Source organism: Mytilus trossulus, chromosome 7 (genome assembly GCF_036588685.1).
Source record: "Mytilus trossulus isolate FHL-02 chromosome 7, PNRI_Mtr1.1.1.hap1, whole genome shotgun sequence".
NCBI classification, from domain to species: domain Eukaryota; kingdom Metazoa; phylum Mollusca; class Bivalvia; order Mytilida; family Mytilidae; genus Mytilus; species Mytilus trossulus.
The window spans coordinates 61,047,100-61,055,894 of NC_086379.1; positions in this window are offsets into that span (position 1 = coordinate 61,047,100).

Sequence of the window (8,795 nt, forward strand, 5' to 3'; positions counted from 1 at the left end):
ACACATGCAATTGTCATTTTATTCATTATGTGCCATTGCTACACGTTATTGTTGAAACATAGTTTTATTTGCGTGACTATGCAATCGTTTAAAGAAATTCAAAAGCATTCTACCACATGACACCAATATAACTTATGCGTGAAGTACCATATAATCATCAACATGTCAGAAGAATCTTATACCATTCAAACAGTGACGTTACGAAGATGCAATATTAAGACAAACACTAAGTAACCAATTAACTTTTATTGGGTAAAACATTTTTTTTTTTACAAAACATGATTAAAATTTTAAAGAAACTTACATAATTTTCAATGTACAAAAATATTTCACTCAACAAGTAACAATCTCAACTGGAAAATGATGGCAAGGTAAGCTAATATGTTAACTTTTAGTTTTATTTCACCAATGTGTTTACTTTTGATTTTATTCCCCGCCAATACAACAGTCCCCTTAACGGTTAGTGAACAACTGATATAACATTGCATACACATGTAACAAAAAAAAAGAAAAGGTCACCTTATGGTTAGTTCGGTCATATTGATTTTAATGAATAGGGGGTATATTTTCATAGTGGAGGTAGAAATGGTCTGCAAAATACAAGAAAGCATAATTAAAACAGAGCAGTGTCTTGGAAACATGCTTATGATTTCCTCTTTTATCATACATCTTCCAAAAATTTATTTCGGATTTGTTTTCTCTGCACAGATTGACTTCTGCATAGCTTAATACTGTTTATATTATTCTTTTGTGCTATCTTAAGTTTCCAAAATATATCAAAAGTGCAATGAATTCAAAATAAAAAAAATATATTAAAAAAACAATATGGCAAAATCAAATGCAAAATGTTTTAGTCAACTGATGAATATAACGTAATACATTTAGAATGCCAAATATTGTAAGAAAAAAGAAATTATTATTCTTAAGAAGAATAAAAGTTACCAAAAATAAGTGAAAGCCAAAGCATATTTAAACAATAACTTGAAAACAAAACTTAATCAATAAAGAAAATACTAAAAATGAATGTTAATATCTACAAAGCATCAAATTCTACAACGTCTATAAGAATTTATCTGCAGATTTTGGCACAAAAACGGACATTTCAATAGTAATCTTGATTATTGAAAAGTTTTTCAAACTGTCAATTGTTTTTGTGTTATTGCGTCCGAGTACTAGTGATTTCGATCCGAAAGAAATGTACAGTTTAAATTTCAACAAAAATCTGGTTTTGGTTAATGGTGGCACGGTAGTATTTGCTTTCCAGAATTTAGGTTGCTCTTTTGTGTACCCTACTTAGGTAAATGTATCTAAACAGTGTGATTGGACAAAAAATACAGTATCAACTGAACATACTTTCCCAAACTGAGTGATGAATCAGGTGTAGAAAAATATGAAATAATTTTATATACAGATGAAAATGAATTTTTGAGAATTTTTTAAAATTTTGCATTCACTGCACCATAAAAGACCTAAAAGTACTAGTGGCCTTAGGATTTTAAAAATAGCAAAAAAAGTAAACGGTCATGGTACATATCCAAATTCATTTCTGAATGGTAAAATGAAAGTACTTCAGTTAACTGTGAATGTAGAATTTTTTGCAGTGTTAGAAAGTGGTGAAAATTCTAAAAAGGCTATCATTATCCCTTATGGCCAGGAAATACTACCGTGCCACCTTAAACTGTTCTTTTTGGAATGTTTGTTTTTGACAAAATACTCAAATTGCAGTTCTGATCAATCTCCATTGCGTTTATAATATTTATTGGTTGACTGATACATTTTGATAAAAGTAAGACATTTTACTGTTTATATCTCAATTATAACGTTACACAGGTGGAGCTACTTTCATTTAAAGTAAACACTGAAAAACGTTTTGAATGTTTCTTCTGTGAAATTCTTAGCATTTTTTGAATTAAAATTTTCCCCATAAACAATTCTATACTAAATAAACTATGTACAAAAACATTGAACAACAAATACTGAAGAGTTATCGCAAGTTATTCTAAAAGTGAACTTAAATACGAATATTTACAAAATTTCGTCTTTGCGCGTCGAAACGGTGCATGCATAAAGAATGAGTCAGTTTTCTCGTTTGAATTGTTTTACATTGTCTTATCGGGGTCTTTCATAACTGACTATACAGTATGGGCTTTGCTAATTGTTGAAGGCCGTACGTTGACCTATAGTTGTTAATGTTTGTGTCATTTCGGTCTTTTGTGGATAGTTGTCTCATCGGCAATCATACCACATCTTCTTTTTTATATGTCCCAAATTGTGTGACGCAAAAAAAAACCCAGGCAACTTTCAATACGAATTTACATTCCAGAAAAACGTATCAGGATAGCTGTAGGTACCAAAATTATTTAAAGGAATTTGTTTTAATGATTTTTTTATCTGCACTGCGTGTTTATTGCTCGGTTTGGAATTTTTGTTGAACTTAACACTGAAATATAGGTTTTCATACATTTTCACTATTAACAGTTTTAAAAAATATATAAAAAGTTCACATAATTTGGAAGCACCGAATCACAAACAAAAAATGTTCTTGCAACGTTTAAAGGTTAACTAGTGCATGTACAATTCAAAATATTGCAAGTATAAAAAACATATATGAAAGCTTTCAAAACAATGGGCAAGCCATCAATAAAAAGAGATGATAATTTACATATGAAACATAATTTCGTAGAACTAGGCCTAACTCATTAAAGAAAATAAATATCTACATAAATATAAATTCTGCGCTGACTATCTTAAATTTGTCTGCAGGTTTTGGCACACACACAACTAGAATCACGGTGGGTATGGTTGTCCTGCGAGAGAACGTACTGACGTTAAGCACGTTATTGCGTCAATGCCGTGAAATGCGACAGAGCAATTTGATAAATAGCTCTTCTATGAAAACTAACTAGTTCAGCTTTATGAAATTTATATCCATAGATTAGGCAGGTATTACTGTCATTACTGTTTCCAAAAATAATAAAAATATTCTTTAACTTTTCATAATAGTTTCAAATAATGATACAAATATTACCAAAACGTCAAAAATATGCGTGTCAGACGTAACAAATTATTCGCAAAATAACTTTTGCGGGAATTTTTGTGGTCTAATAAAAAGTTTAAAATCCGCGAAAATTCGCATGAATGATAAACGTCTAATATAATTTATGACACCATTGCTGTTTTTTGTGTTGATCGAACGGTAAAAATTTATTTTTTCAAAAATGAATATTCCTCGCCATGGTCAGGTTTCTGAAAATGGTAAGTTATCAAAATTTATCGCTTTTTAAAATATCAGATGATATAAAAATTTGTTTTTATAAATTATTCCTACAAATGTGCTTAGATAGACCATTTCAAATCCGGAATTTTACAGCACTCGCACCACAAATAAATACGTATTGGCCTTGGGAAAATGTCTTGCAAGATTGTCCAATGTCGAATTTCGCCGCTTTTTACATAAACACTGTCAGTTTCAACGTCATTTTATTAAATATTCAATTTGTAGCATATAAAACAGTGCTTTTTCGTAATTGTGCTTTCACCCCACAATACGATAACATACTTTTTGATAAGCTGTTAAGTCGAAATGACTTCTTTTTTTAACAAATCAAATGTCTTGCAAGTTTGTCCACTGAGCAATTTTTTTACGTTTTGAACGTTTTCGATTCGGGACGCTATACATATATGTGTTTCAAATTATTTCTAAAAGTTTGTTCTTTGTTTTGGTGTTAAACATCACATCATGTATAAGCGACATTTGTTGTATTTTATTGACCTGTCATCAAAGGTAGGAGAAGCCGACATCAGGCGAACTTAAGTTAAAATAGTTGCAATAAGTTAACTGTCGATTAGGATCGGAGTCGAACAAATATCGCCACGAGCGTATCTTAAAATTACCATGCTTTTTATCACTTTATATGAACTCATTATTTAGGCCAATCATCCTCATAGGCCATCGAATTTGAAAGCAGTTCGTATTATCATATGATATATGAACGATATTTCAATGTTTTTAATAAAAATAACAAGTACGGTTCGATTTTATGTTTTAAGATCAGAGGACAATACAAAATAACCAAATTACAAATTTCGAAACTTGATAGAATCATAGAAACCACGATAAGAACTGCAATATATAAAAGTAGTTATAATCAAATAGAAAATGAATAATTATCTAAAATGAAAAAAAAACATATTGTAATTTGTCAATAAATAGGTAAAATATTAATTACAGAAAAGAAGAATTTCATATCCGAGACAGAGAGAATTAAATATTGTAAAGAGATAAAGAAACTAAAAAGAAAAGAGCAAAAAATAAAAGTTACAATAAATATAAAGAAAAATACAACACAAGCCGAATCAGAAGTCCGAAAAGTTCATTTGATTGCGTATCTACCAGTAGCAAATATTTCATACATATTCAAGACTTTGAAGTATCCATATCGATCAAAAATGATTACAATCAAAACGAACAAAGTATACTCGATTACCGACGTAAAACGTCAAATTTTGACGTTACCAATTGGGACGCAATATCGTGCGTAACGTCACTGTGCTGGTGATTCGGTCCTGACGGGTGCTGGTGATCAATGAAAAAATGTAAACAAAGACGAAAATGATGATTTTTGACGTTTTCACTCATAAAAAATGGAAGAAAACAGTTGAGATTTTTCAATTTCGTTTCTTATGGGTTCATATGTAAACCATTAAAAAAATTACCCTCTAAACTGTTTCAGTAAGCGTAACACAAAAATGCTCATTTTCAGAAAATCTCGAACTGAAAAAATAAAACAAAAATGCTCATAGGGTCCGCTTTCTAGACCGCAATCCACACGACAAAACAATTTTGTGAAAAAACATTGCAATTTATTAAAATTTAGCATTTTCTCAATTTATTCATGTCCTGATACTGTGCTGGTGGGTCCTGTCATTGTGCTGGTGGGTCTTGATACGGTGCTGGTGATTTTAGATAAGAAGTTGGTCATATTTGAAAAAATGTTACAAAATCAATAAAATTAGCCAAATAAGTGTTGCCAACAGGATCTATGACTCCTATTTTAGCTCTTGTGCATCCATTTGGCTGTTTAATATGTGTTTTCAAATGATCTGAACTTGTATTACATAATAACATAAAAGGGCAACATCTTTCGTCCAATATCAGATAACAATATATAGTATATAAAATAAGTTAAAAATTCCACAATACTATATAATTCATTTTATGTGTCAATTTGTTCGAAAAAAGTCGAAAAGAAGATTTTTCAATGTCATGATTATATGTCGCTTTCTAGATCTATGCTTAGCATTTATTTCAGATGACATGGACTCCTCACCCTGATGACCCTGCTGCCTTTCATAACTTTATCCGTATACATATATTAATAGATACACAAAAGGCTGCATGCAACACGTATTTTTGTATTTAAAATGATTCGTTGTAGCGAGAATATTTGTGGTGAATGGAAACTGTGAGGGTCACAATCTTAAATTGCTTATAAATGTTGCTGGAACCAGTTACGTTATCTGATCTGAATTTTCTGAAATGTGCAAGGTAGATAGACATTTTGATTTTTTTTACTCGGTAATGAACCAATGTGTTGATCCCCTACTAAACATAACAAAAATCTCTGTACAAAGGTCTGTGAATATTCTACAAAAATAGTGATTTTATTTTCACTAAATTCTCTTTTTCTACTAAATACAATAATGAACTATAAATAATAATGCTTTGCAAGAAGTTTCCCCTTGGATATATGTACAAAATTATATCTCTATTATTCATTGTCTGTGCTGTTTTGATACTATTGCAGTTTGCACATTTCGGAATTGATAGGCCACAGGAGGGGTCATAAACCGTACACGAAAAGATAAAATATTGATATAAGTACTTAATTTGCATCTTTGAACCCCCACCCCGGCTTGTTTTTTTAGGAGCCTGGAGTGTCTAAAATGGTCGATTACAGACAGCCGAGTACGCATTTTACTTTTCAGGCGTGTTATTGTTGATTGTTAAAGTCCTGAAAACGGATAGATGGAAACAAAAATGTTTGATATAAATGGCTTAAGATTCAGTTTTTTTTTAAATATAAATTAAGGCTACATTTAATATAGTAATTCTAATATTCACAATATAAAAAATGCAGAAAAAAAATGAATGAAGTGAAATATCTTAGTAAGGAGTCATTACTACAGAGATGGTGTGTTTGACACACAAAACTTAAAAGCTTAGTGTTATTACCAATATTAAAATAAAAGTGTACTTTATTACCATTTTCTCATTTTCAGTTATAATCAAGGCACATTTTATTTTTATTCATGAAAAATATTTGTATATAGAAAAGAAGGACACATTGTTCACTTCCTCCCCCGTAATTCTTTATCAAAAATATTTATTTTGAAATAAAAAAAGCTAAGAAATCTTAATTTTATTAGGGTTCTCTAGGTTATCTCGTCTTCATTCTCTGACATATTCTAGCCTGCCCTTTCATAAAATAGTGATTTTTTTAGTGTTCTATCGAACTTTCGAAAAAAACCCACCTGATAACCGTTTAGACAAAAAAAAATTGTTGGAAAAATCTTACAGCAAGTGATTTTTAATAACTATAAGATACATTTTTCTTTTACAATACAACTTTTAAATCTTACGGGAAACTATTCCAAGCTTTCACTGTAACCTCGCTCCAACTTATCCCTATCCTTCCCCCCCCCCCCCCCCCCCAAATAAAAACCCCACACCAAACAAACAAACCCGCAATACTATTGTCATTCTTATAGTCAGCACTCAATTGTTCACAAACAAATGTGTTTTAAGCTGCTAAAGACATGATTCAAACGCTCAAAAAGTCCTTTGTTCTATATTTTTGCTCTCCATTTTTATGCAAAACCTTTTACATTTTTATTTTATGGGTTATTGTTGAAGGTCGGACGATGACGTATGGTTTTTAACACATACTTCCTTTGGTTTCTTATGGAAATTTGTCCATTGACAACAAACATACCACATCATCTACTTTATATAAGTATTGTATAAATTACAACGTATTTTGGTGATCTTGCAAAATGATCGTTATCCCGAAAATCGTAAACATATTTTCTTATCTTAAAAGGGGGCAAGAAGGGTTCCATTAACAGGCCAATAAATAAGATTACAGTTAGTTTTAAAAAAATATTTTAAAATAGGGGTATTTTTTTACTCATAATAACAGTAAACAGATTCACAACAATGTCAATTGCAAGAAAGCAGACAACAGCTAATAAGTCAATAACAGTACAGCATCAATGATCTTGAATATATGCCACTTTTAACTAAAATATAAAAGCACAGAACCAGGACATAAGAACACAGAACCAGGACCGTTTTTCTTATCACCGGCACAGCGTCAGGACAATTCCGTTTAACGAACTTACACGTCTTTTGCAATATAATAGTGTTGTAATATACTTTGCATGGTACTTGTGACACATCAGAGAAAAATTAAGCAACAAAACAGTCGTTTTATTGCCGTTCTGATACAATGTAAACAAACCCACCAGCACAGAATCAGGACCCACCAGCACCCGTCAGGACCAAATCACCAGCACAGTACGTTCTCTCGCAGGACAACCATACCCACCGTGAGAATACCCTGTACAATAAATGGTAAGGTATATTACAAAATACAATTGAGGAATCTCTAACCAAAATGTAAAATCACAAAAATACTGAACTCAGAGGAAAATCAATTCGGAAAGTCCATAATCACATGGCAAAACCAAATAACAAAACGCATCAAAAACGAACACTACCTACGAACACATTGATTGAAAAAATAAAGTAATTTGCTCCCAATTGTTATACATAGCTGAAATTCCAGCCAATATTAGTTTTTGATTCAAATTATCCTTCAAGTATAGTTTTTATAAATCAATGCTTAAAATATTCCAAATCTTAAAATAATACATATTTTTCTATGCTTTTTTGATCAATATTGTTATTTATTTAAGAAAGTAGTCATTTTCTCGTGTAAACCAAAGTTAACATTTAAGTATGTTTTGAAAATTGATCTGATATATGACATTTAATAATTAGAGATAAAACTTTATAATTAAAATAGTAATTTTACTATCTTTGGTAACAGTCTGTCATATTTGTTTTATGTTCATTGCTTTTACTATAAAAAAGTAAAATCACAAAAATACTGAACTCAGAGGAAAATCAATTCGGAAAATCCATAATCACATGGCAAAATCAAATAACAAAACGCATCAAAAACGAATGGACAAGAACTGTCATATATCTGACTTGGTACAGGCATTTTCAAATGTAGAAAATGGTGGATTAATCCTGGTTCTCTAGCGCTAACCCTCTCATTTTAATAACAGTCTCATCAAAGTCCGTTACATTTACATGATGCGTTAATTAAACAGTCACAATGAATAAAATAGTCAAAATATGGGTACATCAGTCATCATCGTATAACAATTTTAAAAGGAACAATTTAACAGAACACAACAAACGTCTATTATCTACGAACACATTGATTGATTTGAGTGTCTGACGTCAGAAATTTGTATACGTCACATAAATTTGTCGTTCAATGTGCAAAACAATTTTTAAATTTACATAGGCAATGTAAGCATACAGGGTTAAAAAATGTCTTTTGTACTGTTTCACAATTTGTCATGCTAGAGTTTATTATTGCATACTATTTATACGGAATTGGGTTTGCCCATTTTCGATAGCTGTATGGTGACTTAAAGTTGTTTACACCTGCCTTCTTTTAGGAAGACATTACTTAAATGTTGACAGGGCAAGTAAC